The sequence below is a fragment of the Hyla sarda genome, chromosome 4, assembly GCF_029499605.1.
Source record: "Hyla sarda isolate aHylSar1 chromosome 4, aHylSar1.hap1, whole genome shotgun sequence".
Lineage (NCBI taxonomy): Eukaryota > Metazoa > Chordata > Amphibia > Anura > Hylidae > Hyla > Hyla sarda.
The window spans coordinates 90,205,804-90,231,494 of NC_079192.1; the positions used below are offsets into that span (position 1 = coordinate 90,205,804).

The following is a 25,691-nucleotide window of genomic DNA, read 5'->3' on the forward strand; positions in this document are numbered from 1 at the left end:
CAGGCTGTTGGGGCCACCAAATGATATTACATATACAGAATGTCTGGTTAGGAGAAACAAATATAACGCACCCACAGGGAGTGGCGCCATTTTAATAAAATTTGTCAAAAACCTTAGATAACAGTCATACAGAATATATTAGAAAGCTTTTTTGATTTTCAGCCAATCAGAGAGCAGCACTACTGAAATAGAACTCCCAGGAGGTAACAGCGTGTCACACATGTGATGTCATAACCATTGTCCACCAAAGAGCAGCACTGAGCAGAAATAACACTGCTCCTGTTCATTCTCCATCAGTGAGGGGCCGGTGCTGGACACTGTGTAGGGACGCGGGAATGCAAAGTCATACACATGACTGTGACTGGTAAGTGTTACATTGTTGTGTCCAAAAGGTGTTTAGTGCAGTTCCATGTGTATTTCTATGATAAACATGTAAATAAGTTATCTTTTTTTTTCTTATTTTAGATGCACTATCTCCAGGACATGGAGTAGCATTTCCGGACCTACAGCAAGACGTTGGATGAAGGCATAGCCCCAGAAATAACACTGGTCCTGTTCATCAGTGAGGGGCCGGTGCTGGACACTGTGTAGGGACACGGGAATGCAAAGTCATGCACATGACTGTGACTGGTAAGTGTTACATTGTTTTGTCCAAAAGGTCTTTATTGCAGTTCCATGTGTATTTCTATGATAAACATGTAAATAATCTATCTTTTTTTGTCCCCTATCTTAGATGCACTATTTCCAGGACATGGAGTAGCATTTCGGGACCTACAGCAAGACGTTGGATGACGGCACAGGCCTAGGAATCATACACATACACAGAAACATTTGCCCAAATTATAGAGGTAACCTCCTTTAGTATGCCCAGAGGAAGGGCCATACAGTAGCCATGGATTCCCTACAGGTTTCCTCCCCTCTGGAGGTTTTTCCTGTCCTGAGTATTAGTTACTGTACGCTCTTTGTGAGTGATGGGAGGTTACAAAAAATCCCCTACACAAACATTTTAATAAATTATAAATAAAGTTCCCCTTTTTTTTAAACTGTTCTTTGACTTGTTCGACTCATTTATTTATTTCTGTGTGTGAAAATAGAGTTAGCAAAACATGGATGACCAAAGCTGCTCTCCTGCACGATCTGCATAATGTGGTGCAGAGAGAGGCAACTGGTGCTGGGTGGTGCAGTTTATGAGGCAAATGTAGAACACCCAGCAAGTTCCATGCACAAGCCTTTTTCTGATGAATGGGACTCATGCAGGGAACTTGCTAGGGGTCATACGGTTGCAAAGGATCAACTTTTGGGTACATGAACTGTCCCTTAAAGGGGTACTCCGCCTCTAGATATCTTATCCCCTATGTAAAGGATAGGGGATAAGATGTCTGATCAAGGGGATCCTGCTGCTGGGACCCCAGCAATCTCTATGCAGCAACCAAAATTCTAAATAGTATGTTTAGATCACTGGTTCCTGTGGCAGAATTCGTGACATCATGCCACACCTTCTTGTGACATCACACCACCTCCCATAGACATAAATGGAAAGGGCGTGGTGTGAGGTCACGACCCGCACCACGAGAACCCAGAGTTCTAAATATATTATTTGGAACGCCGGGTGCTGCATGAAGATCGCGGGGGTCCCAGTGATCAGTCATCTTTTGTCCTATCCTTAAGGTAGGGGATAAGATATCTAGGGGCGGAGTACCACTTTAAGGAATTAGAGAGTGTAGGCATGCCTTACTTTTTTTTTTTTTAAAGCCGAGGAACGTGCTCTCGATTCACCCAAAGTGCAAGAAAAAGTGCAAACGTGTTACACTAAAAAAACGTGCACAAAGGATGCGGTCTATCGCAAGCCCTTCTCCGATAGGAGAGAGGCCCCCCAACAAACCTTACCCTTCGCCTCCGGACCAAAAGGTACCTGCGACGTTCCAGGTTCGATGTCCCTTTTCGCCGAAGCTACTAGGGGACCACAAATGCTCCCGGCATCCCCCTTGGCGTTAGCCAAGGTATTTGCCCGCAGAGCCGATAACGGTAGGTACCCTGCCAAAGCAGGAGTACCCGGGGTGTTTGCAGGGAGGTGTGGAACCTAATGGCCACACACCTCCCCTAGACCGCCAGGAGGGACACCCAGAAGGGCTACCGCATCCTGACAAATCCTGTGAACACACAACACGCAAAAAGTGACACAGTGAGACAAAAAGAAATAAATAAGTGAATATGTGCAGATATACTGCCCGGACATCCGGCCGGATCTATAAAAATTTCTCTGATCCTAGCCAGAAGGCCGGGAATCAAGAGGTGAGTGCCACAAGGTAGACTTGTGCACTAGAAAAAGTTTTGTTTCATTTCGTTTCGTTTTTTCGTTTTGGAAAAAAATTTTGGTTCGGCAATATTTTCGGTTTAGATTTTTCGGATACATTCGGTATTCGGGTATTCGGGTTGATTTTTTTCAGATACATTCGGTATTCGGGTACATTCGGTAAATTTTTTATTTTTTTTTTGGACTTTAGCGATCCTAAAAAAATATGGCCATACCTTTTTTATTAAAATTTTGTAGGGTACCATAAAAAAATCATAATAAAAAAGATACAGTAGTGATGGAAAAAATTTGTATCTAACGAAATGTATCTTTTTTATTATGAAATGTTTATTCATTTTTAAACAGGGATCAATTTATGTGAGCGGGTAAAGCACTAAAAATGCAGCCGACAATAGTAAAAATGTAGTGTGTGCGTGTTTTTCACTTTTTTATAAAACATTTTTTAGGTAGTACTACTACTCTCAGCATGGAACACACTCTTCCATGATGGGAGTAGTAGTTACCTGTACTAATTGACAGATCGCAGGGGTCCCTTGCGATCCTCTTGTATAATGTATAGATGCGGCGGCTGCTCTTCTATGGTCACCTGCACTCACGTATATATACACATATTCATATTTCCCGCAGAGCTGTGATTGGCCAGATGGTTCCAGCCAATCACAGCTCTCTGTGAGAAGTATAAAGCCTGATGGGCTGTATTTGTGCGAGGGGCGGAAGTAATTATCGCTCCCTGCACTTCCAGGTGGGGCTTATTGGGAACAGGTGGGGGCGTGTGTATATAACTTCCCCCTCTCCTACAGGGGCGGAGCACGTGTCGTTTGTGGAATCTCTGCTTCCTGTGTCTGGTGTTTGAATCTCCCACAAAAATCTTCAGAGCTGCTGCTCACGGTGCGGAGGCCTCGCTGATCATGAGTCTGGGGGGGTGCAGGCGCGGCATCCTGGCAGCTCCGCTGGCTGTCTTATCTGGGGATGCTGTCTCACTCTGATTATAAGGTAATATTGGGCAGGTATGGTGCTGGCTGGCTCTGCCCGCAGCGGTAGTGGGGGCCAGGAGCGGCAAGCAGGTGAGTTAAATCGGTGCTGGGGGTGGTGCGGCCTCAGCATTTCGCGCAGCCCGCTAGCTGCCTCATGGCGACATGTGGACCGCCCGCCACCCACACAGCTACAATTGTCTATGCCCTTGGGACAGGTTGCGGCAGCTGCCCAGTCCTCGTTAGGCGGTCCTGTCAGCTTGTCTGCTATCGTTAATCTAAAGTATAGTGTAATGCTCTGCGGAGGGTTGTTTCAATATAACGTTTGCTGTATACAGTGTGGTGCAATGCTCTGCAAAGAGTCGTTTCAATATAACTTTTGCTGCGGTGCTCTGCGGGGTATATGGTGCCCTTGCAGTATACGGTACAGTGTAATGCTCTGCAAAGGGTCTCGTTACAATATAACATGTACTGTATAACGGTATAGTGCAGTGCTCTGCAGATGGTCTCGTTACAATATAGTATACATGATATACAGTTATGGTGCAATAATCTGCAGATGGTCTCGTTACAATATAGTATACATGATATACAGTTATGGTGCAATAATCTGCAGATGGTCTTGTTACAATATAGTATACATGATATATAGTTAAGGTGCAATGCTCTGCAGATGGTCTCATTATAAACAAACTTTATACAGTTAGTGCAATGCTCTGCAGATGGGATGGTTTCAATACAACATATTATATAGGGCATAGTGCAATGCTCTGCAGAGGGTCGTTACAGTTAGCATGTCCAGTGTGGTGCAGTGCTCTGCGAAGGGTCTCGTTGCAACACAGGGTGGCATTTACTGTTTGGTGTGGTGCAATACTCTGCAGAGGATCACATTGCAGGGTAGCATATGCTGTGTGTGGTGATGCAGTGCTCTGTAGACTGTCTTGTTTCAATATAGTATATAGTAGGGTGCAATGCTCTGTAAAGATATAACAGGCTACATCCAATTAAATCCTAGTATACACAGTGTAATGCTCGTTATTTGCACGATCATGGTATCCATACGGCTCATACGCTTGGGTTATAATGGGCATACACGCATTACTGGTACAAGGTGCACACGAGTAGAGCATCTTCACGGTTTGATAACTCCATGAGTTTCTTATTGTCCGTACTCTCATGGTTAATTCATACGCTTATGGCACACTGCTCGTACGCGCATAGTATGTATACAGTTTCATGTGCTAATATCATTATATACGGTACATATACTCACTGACGATACATTCACAGCATTTATACTGGGCAAACTCGTTTATGCTGTTCACCTCATGGTTATTCTCTCACTCACTGGTGTTTTACACGGTCCACAAACTTGGCATTTATGCTGTTCACATATTCTTGGCATGTTCACGGTCTTACGTTCTTTCTACCATGTTACGTTCATGGCAATCAAACACCTCGTAATTATCACTGGTTCATACGCTCAAAGTATCATTTGGTTCATATGTTAATGGTATTTCATACTGGTTACGGCAGTATACTGCCTATAGCAATTATACGGTTCATACACTCATGGCAGTTATAGTGGTCACACGCTCACGGTTCTTAAGTTGTTCACATGTTCACCGCATTCATACACGCAGGTTTCATACGCTCATGGCAGTTATATGGGTCACACGGTTATGGTTTTGTTGTTCGCGCGTTCATCGCATTCATACACGCAGGGTTCATACGGTTCATACGCTCATGGTGGTTGTATTGATTGCACAGTCATGGTTTGGTTGTTCACGCGTTCACCGCATTCATACACGCAGGTTTCATACGCTCATGGCAGTTACATTGGTCACACGGTTATGGTTTTTTTGTTCACACGTTCATCGCATTCATACACGCAGGGTTCATACGCTCATGGCAGTTATATGGGTTACACGGTCATTGTTTTGTTGTTCACACGTTCATCGCATTCATACACGCAGGGTTCATACGCTCATGGCAGTTATATTGGTTACACGGTCATGGTTTTGTGTTCACATGTTCACCAGATTCATACACGCAGGTTTCCTATGGTTCTCACACATAGTGACATGCTGTTTCGTGCAGTTGTGGCCACGCGCTCATAGCATGTTCACAGCATTATACTGCTCATAGTACTCATACCTCATAGCGTCATACCACATATTAATTCGTAGCACATATGCTCGACACTTATACTGCACATGTACTTGTAGCATTTATACTACACATACACATGGCCTACATCAGGCACATACGCTCTTAGCATTGATACCGCAAGTATACTCATAGCATTATACTGCTCATAGTATCATACCACTATACGCTCATAGCATTTATACCACATACACGCTCGTTGTATTCATACCACAGACATGTTCACGTCATGTATATTGCACATAGAATTGTAGCAATACACTACACGGACATTCGTAGCATTCATTCCGTACATACGATGGTAGTAATTATTATGCTGACACGTTGTAGTACTTATTGTGCGTACATGTAGCATTCATTCTGTTATGTTATCTGCACTAACATCCATAGCGTTTACTGTACATGGGTAATGGTATTTATTCTGCATGTTCATCCATAGCGTCTATACTACACACATGCTCCCGTAGCTTTTACTGTACGTATGTTTATAGCATTCATTCTGTGTATTCATTCATAGTCTTTTATACGGAAAGTTCACTCAGGTTTGTCAGGATGTGGCCCTATTACTGACTCCTCTTCAGGTTAAGGGGTCAATGTCGGTTAATACTGACTCGTTCAGAGCAATCGCATTGTTGTTTATTGTCATGACCTGACAAGTTCTCAGGTCAGATACAACCTCCTCTGTTGTATTTCACGACTACGTTATCAGTTAGTTATAGTACACATATTCAACTATCCTGCACAGGTGCTCGTTCAAGGGTGGTCATCATTTTAGTGGCACTAATCGGCTGTTCAATACCCGGTCACCTGACTCGTTCCTTCAGGGGTTGAATCGCGGTTGTTTCTGACTCACATTCAGAGCAACCAATTTCAGGAATACTCACAATGTTACCCTGTTGCCTGACTCCTCTTCAGGTTAAGGGGTAATGTCCGTTGCTACTGACTCGTATTCAGAGCAATTTTGTCATTGGTGTATTTGTTATGACCTGACACGTTTTCAGGTCAGATACAACCTTGTCTGTTGTATTTCTCGATTACGTTATTTCGTTATAGTACACAGATTCAACTATCTGGCATAGTTGCCCGTTACGCTCATAGTCTGGTTACGTTCATAGCTTTATTTTGTTGTACTGCACATGGGTAATAGTTTTTCTGCATTTCCATCCTTAGAGTCTACACTACACATGTGCTCCCGTAGCTTTACTGTACTCATGCTCATAGCTTTCATACTGCATATTTGTGCATAGTGTTTATACGGAAAGCTTATACAGCTTTGTTAGGATGTTGCCCTATTTGCCTGACTCCTTCAGCTTAAGGAGTTAATGTCGGTTGCTACCGACAAATTTTCAGAGCAATTACATTGTGGTTTATTGTCATGACCTGAGACGTTCTCAGGACAGATACAGCCTCCTCCGTGGTATTTCATGACCACGTTATCAGTTACTTATAGTAGACATATTCAACTATCCGGCATAGTTGCACGTTGTCTATCTTTTTAGATATATGTTTACACTTTATTTTCTAGGCATGTATGCGGTACTCATAATGATGTTAGAGCATAAATTCATAACGTTCCTTGCGTTTTCACGGTACTTACGCTCCCAGCTTGTGTATGATACATGCACCAGTACACAGCATTTGTTGCATACTACCATAGTTGTATGCGGGTAGGTTATTATGTACATTCGTTCCTAGTGTTGAATAGTAGTTGCACCTCTGGCTGTACATATATTTACAATACACGATTACAGTATTCATATGGTGCTTACATTCATTGCAGATATATCGAGCACATATTCTTAAACCTCGTACGTCTGCAGGGGGGGATGCAACACATAGGTTATTGTTAGACATGTCTCAGAGCAATAACATATTGAGTAGCGACTTGTAGTTGGGTATACTGTTAGCAGGTTATGCCGTACATACGGTTAACATGTTTCATGCGGTGCACACAGGGGAGGTAGATCATTTGCTTAGGGTATTGGACACAATTGGTCATTTTGTTACTGATACGCCTTCAGAACAACACGCCAGCTTCATACAGGTATCTTGTCATGAATACTCATGATGTTACCCTGTTGCCTGACTCCTCTTCAGGTTAAAAGGGGTAATGCCAGTTGCTACTGACTCGTTTTCAGAGCAATTTTGTCGTGTGTTATATTTGTTATGACCTGACACGTTTTCAGGTCAGATACAACCTCGTCTGTTGTATTTCTCGATGACGTTATCATTTCGTTATAGTACACAGATTCAACTATCCGGCATAATTGCACGTTCTCTTTTAAGGAGGGCCAGCATTTAGTTGCAGATATATTGTGCATTTAATACACAGTTACATGACTCATTTCTTTAGGATCGAAGATTGAATCGTGGTTGCTGCTGTCTCATTTCAGAGCAATTGATTTGACATGGTTATGTAGGTAATCTGACACGTTTCAGATAGCATACAATCTCAATATGGCATTTCACACTTAAGTATTTGAGAAGAAAAAAAAAAAAAAGTGGTTTACAAAGACCTGTGACGTTTACAGGCACAATGATTTCACAAAGACCTGTCATGTCTACAAGCTCGATGGTTCCGCGGGGACCTGTGACGGGTTCAGGCACGACGGTGTCACAAAGACCTGTCAGGTCTACAGACATGATGGTTCACCTAAACACTGGTCACGTCTACAGATACGTTGCTCTCGCAGGGAGCTGTCATCTGCAATGGGTCATCACTTCCAAGTCCAGTTGGGTCAGTACAGTGGCTAGTTAGGTATGTCTGTTACAGTCTCAATCAGGTAAGGTGCCTTCGTGAACCTTGTCATGCGACATGACCCACACGGTCTATCAGGTAGATAGGTATTTCTTGTCATTTACCTGTCAGTTTAGTTTATGCCTCTTAAATAGCAGGGGATTGGTGCTTGTCAGACCTGCCATGAAGTTAACCTTTCCGTGTCCATTTGAAGTAATGTCACAAGTAGGGATGGTGATAGGTATAGTTCAGTTAGTATATTTGGCAGGGAAGGTTATTTTCAGATTGATTCTTTACAGATGGACGTTACTACCACAGTTTCAAAGGTATGGTTACCACCTCTAGTAGTCACTTGTTGGTCAGGGCTACTCTTTCAGCACACTAGGTATAGTCTACTTCGGGTATGTGAAGATTGATGCTGGATGTAGGATGTTTTATTTCAGGAATTGTATTCATCCTTGCATGGTTGCTTTTTGCCCTCTATAGGCGTGCCCTCATTGCGCGGTTATGGCACAACTCAGACCGCTATGCTAGGGTAAGATCTTGTATAGGTATGTAGGCAATCTTTCCTGTCACTAGTACACGTATGGAGCCCCGATCACAAGTATAAAGCCTGATGGGCTGTATTTGTGCGAGGGGCGGAAGTAATTATCGCTCCCTGCACTTCCAGGTGGGGCTTATTGGGAACAGGTGGGGGCGTGTGTATATAACTTCCCCCTCTCCTACAGGGGCGGAGCACGTGTCGTTTGTGGAACCCTCCCAACCCTCCCTTATCTTATTCCTTCACTATAGTGCATGCCCTCTATAGGCGTGCCCTCATTGCGCGGTTATGGCACAACTCAGACCGCTATGCTAGGGTAAGATCTTGTATAGGTATGTAGGCAATCTTTCCTGTCACTAGTACACGTATGGAGCCCCGATCACAAATAGGAATATGTGTATATATACAGCCGTGCAGGGGACCATAGGAGAACGGCCGCCGCATTCATACATTATACTGGAGGATCGCAGCAGCTGTCAGGATTGATACCCGCAGTGATCTTTCCTTTACTACAAGTACTACCACTCCCAACATGGAGTACACTCTGCTCCATGCTGGGAGCTGTAGTACCTGCATTAATAGACAGATCGCAGCGGGTGTCAGAAGTTACACTTGCTGCGATATGTCTATTAATGCAGGTACTACAGCTCCCAGCATGGAGCAGAGTGTACTCCATGTTGGGAGTGGTAGTACTTGTAGTAAGGAACAGATCCCAGGGATGTCACTTCTCATGACACCCGCTGCGATCCTCCTGATGTGAATGTCGGGATCAGCTGTTCTCAGGGCTACAGAGCCGGGAGAACAGCTGACGCTGAGCCGTAGGTATACATCGTATATCTACTGCCCAGCAAGAACTTACAGTGAGCCTGCAATGTGTATACAGTATACACATTGCTGGCTCACTTAACCCCTTGCTGAGCTGTGCGCTATGCGCAAGCCCAGCAAGGGAAGAGTTAACTTACACTGCTGGACAGTGTAGGTTAACCCTTTGGGCGGTATACACTATATACAGCTATCTATAGATAGCTGTATACAGTGTATACAGAAGACGAAGTACAGCTTACTTCCCTCGAGTCCCGGGCAGGTCCGTGTAGCTCCGCCCCCTAGTGATGACGTCATTAGGGGGCGGAGCTACATAAGGGAACAAGGCTAGTTTATCTGAAGCTCTGTTCACATTGTACGTTTTGTATAATGTGAACAGACCCTTCTGGCAGTGTCTACCCAGACAGGGAGACTCCAGCTGTTGCTAAACTACAACTACCAGCATGCCCAGACAGCCAAAGGCTGTCTGGGCATGCTGGGAGTTGTAGTTGTGCACCAATTGGTGGCTCCCTGTTTGGGTAGACATTGCATCATGGGTGCTCTCCCCAGCGGACAGCGCCAAAAATGTCATAACCAATTTTTTGTGTTTTTTTTCTTCTCGTTTCAGATCCGTGTATGCAGAGGATTACTGCGGATTCGATGGATTACGGTGGATTTTTTTTTTTTTTCCTTTAATAAAATGGTTAACGAGGGCTGTGGGGGAGTGTTTTTTTTAAATAAAATAATTTTTCCAATGTGTTGTGTTTTTTTTTATTTTTATTGAATTTTCAGGGTTAGTAGTGGAAGCTGTCTTATTGACTGAATCCATTACTAGGCCAGGGCTTAGTGCTAACCCCCAATTATTACCCCGGTACCCACCGCCACAGGGGTGCCGGGAAGAGCCGGTACCAACAGGCCCGGAGCATCAAAAATGGTGCTCCTGGACCTAGGCGGTAACAGGCTGGCGTTATTTAGGCTGGGGAGGGCCAGTAACAATGGTCCTCGCCCAACCTGGTAACGTCAGGCTGTTGCTGTTTGGTTGGTATTGTGCTGAGAATGAAAATACGGGGAACCCTATGCGGTTTTTTTTTTATTTAAATAAAAAAAAATAAAAAATAAAAACACATAGGGTTCCCCGTATTTTCATTCTCAGCACAATACCAACCAAACAGCAACAGCCTGACGTTACCAGTGTGGGCGAGGACCATTGTTACTGGCCCTCCCCAGCCTAAATAACGCCAGCCTGTTACCGCCTAGGCCCAGGAGCGCCATTTTTGACGCTCCGGGCCTGTTGGTACCGGCTCTTCCCGGCACCCCTGTGGTGGTGGGTACCGGGGTAATAATTGGGGGTTAGCGCTAGCTGTTTTTGTGGCGAGCACTAAGCCCTGGCCTAGTAATGGATTCCGTCAATAAGACAGCTTCCACTACTAACCCTGAAAATCCAATAAAAAAAAAAAAACACAACACATTGGAAAAATAATTTTATTTAAAAAAGCACTCCCCCACAGCCCTCGTTAACCATTTTATTAAAGGAAAAAAAAATAATCCGCCATAATCCATCAAATCCGCAGTAATCCTCTGCATACACGGATCTGAAATGAAAAAAAACACAAAAAAAATGGTTATGACATTTCTGGCGCTGTCTGCTGGGGAGAGCACCCATGATGCAATGTCTACCCAAACAGGGAGCCACCAATTGGTGAAAAACTACAACTCCCAGTATGCCCGGGACTCGAGGGAAGTAAGCTGGACTTCGTCTTCTGTATACAGCTATCTATAGATAGCTGTATATAGTGTATACCGCCCAAAGGGTTAACCTACACTGTCCAGCAGTGTAAGTTAACTCTTCCCTTGCTGGGCTTGCGCATAGTGCACAGCTCAGCAAGGGGTTAAGTGAGCCAGCAATGTGTATACTATATACACATTGCAGGCTCACTGTAAGTTCTTGCTGGGCAGTAGATATACGATGTATACCTACGGCTCAGCGTCAGCTGTTCTCCCGGCTCTGTAGCCCTGAGAACAGCTGATCCCGACATTCACATCAGGAGGATCGCAGCGGGTGTCAGGAGGAGTGACATCCCTGGGATCTGTCCCTTACTGCAGGTACTAATACTCCCAACATGGAGAACACTCTGCTCCATGCTGGGAGCTGTAGTACCTGCATTAATAGACATATCGCAGCAAGTGTAACTTCTGACACCCACTGCGATCTGTCTATTAATGCAGGTACTACAGCTCCCAGCATGGAGCAGAGTGTACTCCATGTTGGGAGTGGTCGTACTTGTAGTAAAGGAAAGATCACTGCGGGTATCACTCCTGACAGCCGCTGCGATCCTCCAGTATAATGTATGGATGCGGCGGCCGTTCTCCTATGGTCCCCTGCATGGCCGTATATATACACATATTCCTATTTCTCACAGAGAGCTGTGATTGGCTGGAATGATCTGGCCAATCACAGCTCTGCGGGAAATATGAATATGTGTATATATACGTGAGTGCAGGGGACCATAGAAGAGCAGCTGCCGCATCTATACATTATACAAGAGGATCGCAAGGGACCCCTGCGATCTGTCAATTAGTACAGGTAACTACTACTCCCATCATGGAACAGTGTGTTCCATGCTGGGAGTAGTAGTACTACCTAAAAAATATATTTTTTTAAAGTGAAAAACACGCACACACTACATTTTTACTATTGTCGGCTACATTTTTAGTGCTTTACCCGCTCACATAAATTGATCCCTGTTTAAAAATGAATAAACATTTCATAATAAAAATGATACATTTCGTTAGATACAATTTTTTTCATCACTACTGTATCTTTTTTATTATGATTTTTTTATGATACCCTACGAAATTTTAATAAAAAAAGGTATCTCCATAATTTTTTAGGATCGCTAAAGTCCAAAAAAAGAATAAAAAGATTTACCGAATGTTCTGGAAATAACGAATGTATTCGTTACTTTGCTATTCGTATTGTCGTGGCAATTCGGGAATGTTCAAAATATGTTTTCGTGCATTCGGATCGGTCCGAATGCACGAAAATGGTAAAATTCGGTAAATTAGACATTCGTGCCGAACCGAATTGCACATGTCTACCACAAGGTGAAGAGATTATGGTGCCCGTGCTTCAACTCAGTGAGCCTATCCTCCCAGTGAGCTTCGGCACCTCGGGGTCACCACTCCCCGAGGCACAAAAGTACCTCGGCTCTAGACCCTCTCAGCCTCATGGCGAGACCCGGAGGGAACAGGTCACATCGGGGCAGCCGTCGAGCTGATTCCTCAGAACCAGCCCCGGAAAGCCCTGGTACACCTGCATCCTTCATGCAGCACCCATCCCCACCAGCCCCATACCGGCGTCACCGTACACCGACATGAAAAACTGATAAGAACAGATACTACACTTGATCTTAGCCAAAAGGCCGAGAAGCGAACACCCAGCAAGTTCCATGCACAAGCCTTTTTCTGATGAATGGGACTCATGCAGGGAACTTGCTAGGGGTCATACGGTTGCAAAGGATCAACTTTTGGGTACATGAACTGTCCCTTAAAGGGGTACTCCGCCTCTAGATATCTTATCCCCTATGTAAAGGATAGGGGATAAGATGTCTGATCAAGGGGATCCTGCTGCTGGGACCCCAGCAATCTCCATGCAGTAACCAAAATTCTAAATAGTATGTTTAGATCACTGGTTCCTGTGGTGGGATTCGTGACATCATGCCACACCTTCTTGTGACATCACACCACCTCCCATAGACATAAATGGAAAGGGCGTGGCGTGAGGTCACGACCCGCACCACGAGAACCCAGAGTTCTAAATATATTATTCAGAACGCCGGGTGCTGCATGAAGATCACGGGGATCCCAGTGATCAGTCATCTTTTGTCCTATCTTTAAGGTAGGGGATAAGATATCTAGGGGCGGAGTACCACTTTAAGGAATTAGAGAGTGTAGGCATGCCTTACAAGCAGGTAGAAAAAGAACAGCTGGGAGAAATGACAGGACACGAAGCAATATTTGGCTGGGACCGATTTTGGGTGTGTTCTGGCCAATTAAAGGAGAACTATGGCAAAAATTTACTTATCCCCTATCCATGGGTTATGGGATAAGTAGCTGATCGTGGGGGGTCCCCCTGCAATACCTGGGATGAGACCCGTCGCTCAGTGAGAAGCGCGCGCTGCAGACGTCAAATCTCAATTTCCCTGGACCCCCTTCCTTCATGTCCACCACAGACGCCCCCAGACTGCTGTCTCTTACAGAGTTTTATGCCCAGAAATGGTTGGCTACTCACTTTGTCAGTAGATTCTCATCCTAAATATGAAGACAATCAGGGAAATGTACCTGTGGAGAGGAAATGTTGTCCAGTTGCTCTTCGCAACCAATCAGATCACTTCTTTTATTTTTCAGAGGTCTTCTCAAGAATGAAAGAAGCAATCTGATTGGTTGCTATAGGCAACCTGATGAAAACATATATTTTTTCTATAACAACTACAGTACTACAACTCCCATTGTAGTGTGTCTGTTCAACCTGTGCCTCCTCCAACCCTGACCCTTAGGGGGGCACAGACTGACCACACTGGGGGTTGTAGTACTTTCATTATTACAGTTCCCCTATAACTCTGCAGCTTCGGTAGAAGTATGAGGCTCAGCCTTAGAGTCAGTGTATCTGGCTGCTCCAGTGTTCTTCTATTTTACAGCCTGGACCCTGTTCTCCTCCACACTGGTCCCTGTGGTCCGGTCAGATGGTTCTGGACTGGGGCTGAACGGTTGCTTGAGGGATTTAGTGGCAGATTTTTTTGGGACTCCAGTTGTTGGATGACCTCTCTTCAGTGGCTGCTGATATTCGTAGTGCAGAATTTACAGGTGTTACGTAAAAGGGGTACTCCGGGGGAAAACATTTTTTTATTTTATTTTTTTAAATCAACTGGTGCAAGAAAGTTAAACAGATTTGTAAATTACTTCTTAAAAATCTTAATCCTTACAGTACTTATCAGCTGCCGTATGCTATAGAGGAAGTTGTATAGTTCTTTTCGGTCTGACTACAGTGCTCTCTGTGAGTAGGAGCAAATCTCCATAGTAAACTTCTCCTAGTCCGGACAGTTCCTGACATGGACAGAGGTGTCAGCAGAGAGCACTGTGGTCAGACTGGAAAGAAATCCAAAAAGAAAATAACTTCCTCTGTAGAATACAATTAAACACAAAAAGGATAAACTGCACCAAATAGGTATATATTGTACTCTGTTTTTCATGATATGTACTAGGTGCAAGGGGTCCATAAGTCGTAAATCAGTATAGCTCCATAAACTATTTTATACAAAGAAAGAGAAAAAACTCAAACAAAGAGCAATTGCTACTGATAAATATGCAAAATTTTATTATTATATCCAAAATGTTAAAAAGCGTCACACATATGTGACTAATTTCAATAAGGATAAAATACCAGGTGTGTATGTATAAAGCAATACAAAATGAGATGTCTCAGATACAACCAGAAAACACGTAGGTGGATCAGGTACAGTAGAAGTAAAAATCACAATGGATGTATATATAGTGAGGTCAGCAAATGATGTAATATGGCTCCTATTCAAAAAGAAGTAACCAGGGATCCAGAAAGGGCCCCAGTAGTAATGAGAAGCTAACTGCTATATCACATGATTGGTATAGAGAATGGGCCCAAAGTATAACAATAATGATTAGTGAAAAAAACCTCACTTACCCATAATGGAAGCCTGTAACCACCGTCCCAACGTGCGTTTCGTCACCCGACTTTCTCAAGGGACGCTACCCGACTATGTATGTGGCTCCCTTTTATACTGTGTTTGTTATGGATATTGTGCACCGATTTGTGCCGTGCGGCGCATGCGCAGGGTCCCGACCCGGATGGAATCGGCGCTCACCGCCGCGTCACAGCCAATACCCGCAGGTCACGAAAGCATCACTTCCGGACCTGCGCGCACGGCCTATTGACGCCCGGGGAGTCCGTGGCAGGAAAAGGGCCCCGCGCATGCGCACAATCAGAAATCGGCGCCTTGCATTAGAAATTGCACAAAGTCAATAGACAATATGTATATAACCCTGTCTGCACCTATACTTAGCAATATAACCAAACGAGCCTTATGACATCAATATCCTGACATCAATATAGCCTCACATAGCAACTAGTGTTGAGCGGCATAGGCCATATTCGAATTCGCAAATATTCGCGAATATATGGACGAACATTCGTCATATATTCGCGAATATTCGCATATTCGTTATAGTCTCGTTTTATTTTCGCATATGCGAATATTCACATATGCGAAAATTAGCATATGTGAAATATCAGCAAATACAAAACGAATGCACGCGAAACTTCGCATATGCGAAAATTAGCATATGCGAATTTTCGTATATGCGAATTTTCGTACGCCAGTCTCACACAGTAGTATTACAGCCTTCTTTACACCACACAAGCTGGAAGCAGAGAGGGGTGATCACTGTGATGTGTACTGTGAAGAAAAAAAAAACAAAAAAAAAAAAACGAATATTCGTAATTACGAATATATAGCGCTATATTTGCGAAATTCGCGAATTCGCGAATATGCGATATTCGCGAATAATATTCGAATTGCGAATATTCGCGAGCAACACTAATAGCAACCAATAACATGCGTCATGATATACATATAGACGAATGTACTTATAATGACAAACAGCAACTCATAAGGTATAGATGGGAAAATAATTACAGCGTTAATTTAAATGATGAATAAAGGTGCTCAATCTATATGCACTTATTGGTTATAGGCCCCTGCATATAGCCACACGTGGTTGCTATTTAAAAGTGTATACACTTGGGGAATTAGCATAATAATAATAAAAAGCATCAAGTGTAAATGGAGTGTACTCATTACCATGATCATAACAGTAAGTGTGATATATGAAAGATTAAGAATTAAAAATTATTGGTAAAGTGTATGAGAATAGATAAAAAATACTAAAATAAGTAAATAATAAAAAATCGATATAGTGAATATATATATGGAATATATATGTATACAAATAAATATATACATTTTGTGAAGTTAAAGTGACACTGGTGATGGTGTGTAAATAGTGATAATAATAATAATGTGACCCTCAATTTAATATAAAAATAATTGTGAATAAATAAAAATAATATTAGGACCATCTTAGGGATGGTAACAACTAAAAAGTGTGAAATAATAACAAAAAGTGAGGAGTGTACTTAAAAACAAACAAATTATTCCTGTAAATAAAGTGACAATGAAAGTAGCCATGTATGGTGTAGCAGGGAATTATTCAATAACCTATATAGTAACAGCATGTACACTGTATATCAAAGGCGCTAATTATATTGCATAAATACAAAGTATCTCCTAGTAGCTATATAGGTATATTCCTCAATTAGTATATAGATAAGTCAAAAGATAGATATCAAAAAATAATAAACAATGTTAGCAAAATCATAATAACAACTAGAATAGCATTATATAATAATACTATTTATTGGCTTCATCTTTCACCAACGTATAGTGCTTCATGAAGTAGGTGCATCAGCTGTTGTGCGAGGTATAAAGGGAGCTGACTGATGTTACTGGAAAAAATTCCCAACTGTTAAAATCTTAGAAAAAGAAAAGATAGCATTAAAATCAAGGCAAATATTGGTACAGAGACAAGAGGATCCTACAAAAATGGTGCAAAACTAAGTTGTTCGTTTAAACCATTGGGCACCATTGTGCCCAATTTAACTATCCATCTGGCTTCTTTTTGAGCCAGGAGTTTTTTATAGTTGCCCCCTCTGATGTTCATATTCAATCTTTCTATCCCTTTAATTTTCAAGGTCATTGGATCTGAATTATGGGATACCTTAAAGTGCCTAGGGAGCGTTTTCAGATGCGTAACATCATCCTCTTCTTTTGTTGCCAGTATATCTCGTACATGTTCCCTTGTTCTTATACGTAATTCTCTGGACGTAAGTCTAATATAAATTTTTGAACAGCCACATGTGGCATAATAGATCACAAAGGTACTGGTGCACGAGATATACTGGCGAATTTGATAGCGACGAGAACCATCTGCAGACAGGAAATCTGTGGCTCGCTGTATGTTTGTACAGGCTCGGCAGGAGCCACAGGGATAACATCCAACTCTGGGTCCTTTTGACCCAAAAAGATTGGGGGTATTAGCTATATAGTGACTTCTAACCAACATGTCGCGTAAGTTGCGACTACGTCTAGCTGTCATTTGGACCCGGGGGGGTAAAGTCGCTGCCACTAAAGAATCTGTCTGTAAGATAGCCCAATTTTTTTGAATACAAGATCTCATTTGTTCCCACCTACAATTATATGTAGAGATAAATCTCACATTGTCACTTTGTTTATTTGTGACCTTTTTCCTACCTTGTAGGAGGTCCTCTCTATGTACATGTTGAGCTTTCTGATAGGCCTTTTTGAGAGATCGTCTGCTGTAACCACGCTGGAGGAAACGTTCCGTAAGTATTGCACTTTGTTTCTTGAAATCATCATCCGAGGAGCAAATTCTACGTATTCTCAGGAATTGTCCTGTTGGTATGGCTTTGATAGTTGATGGAGTGTGTGAGGAGGCTGCATGCAAAAGAAGGTTGGTGGCAGTGGGCTTACGGTATACGTCTGTTGACAGAGAACCATGGGTGTTACATTTTATAAGTATATCCAAAAATTCTATGCATTCTCTACTTGTCTTATAGGTAAGTTTCACATTGATATTGTTAGTGTTGAGTATTGTCATGAAGTCCTTCAATTGGGAAGCCGACCCCTGCCAAACGAAGAGAATATCATCGATATATCTAATCCAGCACTGCACATGGGAGCCCGCCTCCGCCCCTCCGCACTGAAACAAACCCCTCTCCCAGTACCCTAGGAAGAGGTTTGCGTACGAAGTGGCGCAGGCGGCCCCCATGGCAGTGCCGCGTTTCTGAAGGTAAAATTGGTTTTTAAACGTAAAGAAATTATGAGTTAAAACAAACTCCAATAATTCGAGGATTAATTGGCAGGTGTCGGCATCCCACGGACCAGAGTCTAGATAAAATTTGATAGCCCTCAAGCCGTCCACATGGTCTATGCATGTATAAAGACTCTCTACATCTGCAGTTACCAGACACATATCTGGTTCCAAGGAGATTCCATCAATCCGTGCCAGGGCTCCCGTCGTGTCTTTGATGAAAGAGGGTAAACATTCTACTAGCGGTTGTAAATAGTAGTCAATAAATTTACATATAGGATCGCATATACCATCAATGCCTGACACGATCGGGCGCCCCGGAGGATTGAGGGGATCCTTGTGTATTTTAGGAATTATATAAAAGGTAGGGGTTTGAGGATATGGTAACATCAAACCACTATGTGTTTTTTTGTCAATGATGCCGGATTTGAAAGCCGAATCAAGTATCTGGCCAAGCCTTATAGAGAACTGGGTAATGGGGTTAGAGGTTAATTTAGCATATGTGTCCTTATCCTTTAATTGTCTGAATACCTCACGTTCATATTTACTGATGGGCCACACTACCACGTTTCCCCCCTTATCTGCTGGTTTAAATACTACATCTTTCAATTCCCTAAGTTCATTTAAAGCTCCTCTCTGTTTTTTGGTTAGATTGTCCTGGACAACTATGGATGATATCTGTTTGAGGTCCTCACTTGACGCTTTAGTGAAGACCTCGATGGCTGGACATAATGACAAGGGAGGAAACGTGGTAGATTTCGTAGGCACTACGTATGATGGCTTACCTTGTTCTCCCCCCTGCTCTGCCAGAAGCTCCTCCAAAATTTGGATCGCTTCTCTTTCCTCTGGGGTAGAAAGTAATTGATCCCTCTTTGCATGCAGTCTCCTCAATAGTAATTTGCATGAAAATAAATTTAGGTCCTTTAAAGCTGTAAAATAATCAAAACTATTAGTTGGTGAGAAATTAAGACCTTTACTTAGTATGTACTGTTGCTCCTCGGAGAGAATATGGGTAGAAAGGTTAATTAGCTCATTATTTTTTGTTTTTTTGCCCCATGTGGTTGGTGGGGACATTTTCCTTTTTTCCCTGCGTAGTTCAGCAGCCCGATGTTGGGGGTTATGTTGTCTGTAGTTGGTTTTGACTCTAGGTCTTATATCCACAGAACTCTGTGACTCGTCAGTTGACGACAGAGAGACAACAGATGATGATCTTGACCTCAGTGGTATTTGTGTTCTATCTCTAACTTGTAGCCATCTATATACTCTATTTTGTTGTACATCCATGTTATCTCTTTGATATTTTTTCTTTTTCATGGCACTAATTTCAGTTTCCCATTTGAGATATTGTTGTTCTAATTCGATGTTAACTTTCTCTAATTCAGCCGAAGATAGGTTCTTTTTAATGTCGTTTTGGAGTACTTCTATTTCTTTCTCCAAGTCATTCAATGAGGATGAGTTAGCGAGTACCAGGAGTTTCATGAACCCTCTAGAGCATTTGTTGGCATGTTCCTCCCATTTGTTCTTAAAGATCGGGTCATCCACTGGGTAGGACGGGAACACCTGGACTCTCAGTCCTTGAGGGATAATACCTTTAGAAAGATAGTTCTCTAGAAAATTTTTGTTCCACCATAATTTCGTTCTCTTATACAGCAGGTTTTTCAACTTTATAATTTGTTTTTGTACATTCTGACCATTTGCGTTTAAAATCACAGGGTTGTCACTGAACACCTCATTAATCTGAGTGAGCCACACCAACTCACGTGCTTTAAAATCCATCTCTGACCCAACTTTTTCAGCTGTGGAAAAGGTAATTAAACACAAAAAGGATAAACTGCACCAAATAGGTATATATTGTACTCTGTTTTTCATGATATGTACTAGGTGCAAGGGGTCTATAAGTCGTAAATCAGTATAGCTCCATAAACTATTTTATACAAAGAAAGAGAAAAAACTCAAACAAAGAGCAATTGCTACTGATAAATATGCAACATTTTATTATTATATCCAAAATGTTAAAAAGCGTCACACATATGTGACTAATTTCAATAAGGATAAAATACCAGGTGTGTATGTATAAAGCAATACAAAATGAGATGTCTCAGATACAACCAGAAAACACGTAGGTGGATCAGGTACAGTAGAAGTAAAAATCACAATGGATGTATATATAGTGAGGTCAGCAAATTATGTAATATGGCTCCTATTCAAAAAGAAGTAACAGGGGTCCAGAAAGGGCCCCAGTAGTAATGAGAAGCTAACTGCTATATCACATGATTGGTATAGAGAATGGGCCCAAAGTATAACAATAATGATTAGTGAAAAAAACCTCACTTACCCATAATGGAAGCCTGTAACCACCGTCCCAACGTACGTTTCGTCACCCGACGTCCACTTACCCGTCACTTGCTTCTGAAGAGGACGGCTCCTGAGATGGTATGGAAGCCGGTAAGTTGATCTGGAGGGCTACAGTCTGAGACTGTGGTCTCTAACTGTAGCCCTCCAGATGTTGCAAAACTACAACTCCCAGCATGCCCAGACAGCTGGAGGCACACTGGTTGGAAAATACTGAGTTAGGTAACAGAACCTAACTGAAGGTTTTCCAACCAGTGTGCCTCTATACAGTGGTCTCTAAACTATATCCCTCCAGATCTTGCAAAACTACAACTCCTAGTATGCCCACATAGCTGTTTGTTGTCTGGGCATGCTGGGAGTTGTAGTTTTGCAACATCTAGAGGTCCACAGTTTGGAGATCACTGTGCAGTGATTTAAAAACTGTAGCTCTCCAGATGTTGCAAAACTGCAATTCCCAGCATGCCCAGAAAGCAAACAGCTGTCTCGGCATGCTGGGAATTGTAGTTGGGTATCTCAAGCTGTTGCATAACTACATCTCCCAGCATGCCCTTCGGTGATTAGTACATTCTGGGAGTTGTAGTTTTGCAACAGCTGGAGGCACACTGGTTGGAAAATACTGAGTTAGGTAACAGAACCTAACTGAAGGTTTTCCAACCAGTGTGCCTCCAGCTGTTGCAAAAGTACAACTCCCAGCATGCACGGTCTGTCAGTACATGCTGGGAGATGTAGTTTTGAAACAGCTGGAGGTTTGCCCCCCATGTGAATGTACAGGGTACATTCACACGGAAAGGTTTACAGTAAATTTCCTGGTTCAAGTTTGGGCTGCGGCAAATTTTTCCCTGCAGCGCAAACTCCTAGCGGGAAATTCACCGTAGCACGCCAGTGTGAATGTACCCTAAAAACACTACAACACACTACACTAATACATAATAAAGGGTAAAACACTACATATACACCCCTTACACTGCCCCCCCCCCCCCAATAAAAAATGTAAAACGTCTTGTACGGCAGGGTTTCCAAAACGGAGCCTCCAGCTGTTGCAAAACAACAACTCCCAGCATTTCTGGACAGCCACTGACTGTCCAGGCATGCTGGGAGTTTAGCAACAGCTGGAGGCACCCTGTTTGGGAATCACTGGCGTAGAATACCCCTATGTCCACCCCTGTGCAATCCCTAATTTAGTCCTCAAATGCGCATGGCGCTCTCTCACTTCGGAGCCCTGTCGTATTTCAAGGAAACAGTTTAGGGCCACATATGGGGTATCTCCGTACTCGGGAGAAATTGCACTACAAATTTTGGGGGTCTTTTTTTCCTTTTACCGCTTGTGAAAGGGAAAAGTTGGGGGCTACACCAGCCTGTTAGTGTAAAAAAAAAAAAAAAAATTTACACTAACATGCTGGTGTTGCCCCATACTTTTTATTTCCACAAGCGTTAAAAGGAAAATAAGACCCCCAAAAGTTGTAAAGCAATTTCTCCTGAGTACGGAAATACCCCAGATGTGAGCGTAAAATGCTCTGCGGGCTCACAACAAGGCTCAGGAATGAGAGCGCACCATGTACATTTGAGGCCTAAATTGGTGATTTGCACAGGGGTGGCTGATTGTACAGCGGTTCTGACAAACGCAAAAAAAGAAATACCCACATGTGACCCTATTTTGGAAACTACACCCCTCACCGAACTTGACAAGGGGTATAATGAGCCTGAACACCCAACAGGTGTTTGACGAATTTTCATTAAAGTTGGATGGGAAAATGAAAAAATATATATTTTTTCACTAAAATGCTGGTGTTACCCTAAATTTTTCATTTTCACAAGGGAAAATAGGAAAAAAAGCCCCCCCCCCAAATTTGTAACCCCATCTCTTCTGAGAAAGAACATACCCCATATGTGAATTTAAAGTGCTCTGCGGGCTAACTACAATGCTCAGAAGAGAAGGAGCGCCATTGGGATTTTGTAGAGAAAATTTGTTCGGAATTGAAGGCCATATGTGTTTACAAAGCCCCCATAGTGCCAGAACAATGGACCCCCGACACATGTGACCCCATTTTGGAAACTACACCCCTCACATAATGTAATAATGGGGACATTGAGAATTTACGCCCCACAGGTGTCTGACAGATTTTTGGAACAGTGGTCCGTAAAAATGAAAAATTAAATTTTTCATTTGAACAGCCCACTGTTCCAAAGATCTGTGGGGTGTAAATACTCACTGCACCCCTTATTAAATTCTGTGAGGGGTGTAGTTTCCAAAATGGGGTCACATGTGGGGGGGGGTTCAATGTTCTGGCACCACGGGGGGTTTGTAAACGCACATGGCCCTGACCATTCCAAACTAATTCACTTTCCAAAAGCTCAATGGCGCTCCTCCTCTTCTGAGCATTGTAGTTCGCCAGAACTTTCACAGAAAGAAAGCCGTTCACTGCGGCATCTTGGTCATTAGATCGGTCAGCCTGGTCCCAGCCGGAGTGGTTGTGGTGCAAAACTGTGCAGCTAGGAAAAAAACGCCAGTAAGTGCCCGCTGCATTCACCAGCACAGAAAGCCATATATGCCAGCGGAAAGCCGCCACATAAATGCTGCCCGTGCTGTATGCCGCAACTATGCAAATATATCTAGCACAGCCTGCAGCCTGTTCACACCTATTGTGAAAACATTCATTTCAGCTGGGATTACACTTGGCGTGTTTGTCATAAAAAACACCATGCTCGCTGCGGGCACATGTTAGGTTGGAATCAATAGGGTAATATGAAACACCAGACACTAATGGGGGTTTCTTCATCCTTTTATGGTGTTTTTAGGCCATCAAATCTGTGGGATGCCGAGAGCATGTTTTTTTTTTTTTTGGGGGGGGGGGGGTATTTTCTCACAATTTTTTTTTATAGAAATCCTTCAGTCAAATGAAGAAAGAATCACATGACTTGTAATGAGAAAAGCCAGAGGGAAAAAAAACACCAAAGAAAAAACACTTCCTATAATAATAATAATGATGATGATGATGATGATGATGATGATGATGATGATGATGACAATAATAATTATAATACACATTGGGACAGATGTATAAAAACCTGTGCAGAGGTCAAGTGGACCAGTTGCCCATAGCAACCAATCAGATCGCTTCTTTCACTTTTCAGAGGCCTTTTTAAAAAAGAAAGAAACTACCTGATTGGTTGCTATGGGCAACTGGTCCAGTTTCCCTCATCCCTGGTTTTGATAAATCTCTAAGACAACCCCTCCCCCACCCCAGTGCTTTTAGCAAAAATAACACAAAGATAACTGAGAAAAGAAATGAGGGGGAAGATTTTGATGTTTGTTTGTTTTTTGCAAAAAGAAAAAAAAAACATCAAACAAGAAATGTGTTTGTTCCTAGGCTTAGGCTGTGATTAAAAACAACATATAAATGGTGTTTTTCAAAGCCCACATTGCTTTATTTCTGGTGCCTTTCCCCCCCTTTCGACAGACGTCTGTCCAGCTATTGCAAAGCTACAACTCCCAGCATGCCCTGACAGCCGAAGGCTGAGAGTTGTAGTTTTGCAACAGGTGGGCAGCCACAGGGGATCGGTGTTGCAGTATGTCAATCTAGGGCCATGGTGTCTGATCTGGAACTGGCAGCAGGAGCCACGACCACTTTAAATCAATGGCTGCTGGGACGTCTGACTAGTGACATCCTTCGCTCCAGACCGCAACGTCAGGGACGTCACTCGTCAGACGTCCCGGCGGCCAGCGCTGCTCATTGAGCCTACCGGAGTAGCATTGATCTATGTAAGAAACCTATGGGCCCAGGCTGTTGGGGCCACCAAATGATATTACATATACAGAATGTCTGGTTAGGAGAAACAAATATAACGCACCCACAGGGAGTGGCGCCATTTTAATAAAAATTGTCAAAAACCTTAGATAACAGTCATACAGAATATATTAGAAAGCTTTTTTGATTTTCAGCCAATCAGAGAGCAGCACTACTGAAATAGAACTCCCAGGAGGTAACAGCGTGTCACACATGTGATGTCATAACCATTGTCCACCAAAGAGCAGCACTGAGCAGAAATAACACTGCTCCTGTTCATTCTCCATCAGTGAGGGGCCGGTGCTGGACACTGTGTAGGGACGCGGGAATGCAAAGTCATACATATGACTGTGACTGGTAAGTGTTACATTGTTGTGTCCAAAAGATCTTTAGTGCAGTTCCATGTGTATTTCTATGATAAACATGTAAATAATTTATCTTTTTTTTCTTATCTTAGATGCACTATCTCCAGGACATGGAGTAGCATTTCCGGACCTACAGCAAGACGTTGGATGAAGGCATAGCCCCAGAAATAACACTGGTCCTGTTCATCAGTGAGGGGCCGGTGCTGGACACTGTGTAGGGACACGGGAATGCAAAGTCATGCACATGACTGTGACTGGTAAGTGTTACATTGTTTTGTCCAAAAGGTCTTTATTGCAGTTCCATGTGTATTTCTATGATAAACATGTAAATAATCTATCTTTTTTGTCCCCTATCTTAGATGCACTATTTCCAGGACATGGAGTAGCATTTCGGGACCTACAGCAAGACGTTGGATGAAGGCACAGGCCTAGGAATCATGCACATACACAGAAACATTTGCCCAAATTCTAGAGGTAACCTCCTTTAGTATGCCCAGAGGAAGGGCCATACAGTAGCCATGGATTCCCTACAGGTTTCCTCCCCTCTGGAGGTTTTTCCTGTCCTGAGTATTAGTTACTGTACGCTCTTTGTGAGTGATGGGAGGTTACAAAAAATCCCCTACACAAACATTTTAATAAATAATAAATAAAGTTCCCCTTTTTTTAAACTGTTC

General features: G+C 42.9%; 1 long non-coding RNA gene and 1 other non-coding gene across 3 annotated transcripts; one reads left to right on the plus strand and one right to left on the minus strand.

The window, feature by feature from the left end:
• The first annotated feature begins 232 nt into the window (after nucleotides 1–232).
• Nucleotides 233–25,691, plus strand: LOC130368211 (uncharacterized). 2 transcript variants are annotated; one of them, XR_008892363.1, is made up of 4 exons: nucleotides 233–364; nucleotides 466–630; nucleotides 25,110–25,274; nucleotides 25,377–25,691. It is a non-coding gene; the product is annotated as an uncharacterized LOC130368211 (long non-coding RNA). The 2 variants fall into 2 exon arrangements; XR_008892364.1 differs by lacking the exons at nucleotides 25,110–25,274; nucleotides 25,377–25,691 and adding an exon at nucleotides 734–1,026.
• On the minus strand, nucleotides 12,780–12,967 carry LOC130267869 (U2 spliceosomal RNA). Its single transcript, XR_008843317.1, has one exon. It is a non-coding gene; the product is annotated as a U2 spliceosomal RNA (small nuclear RNA).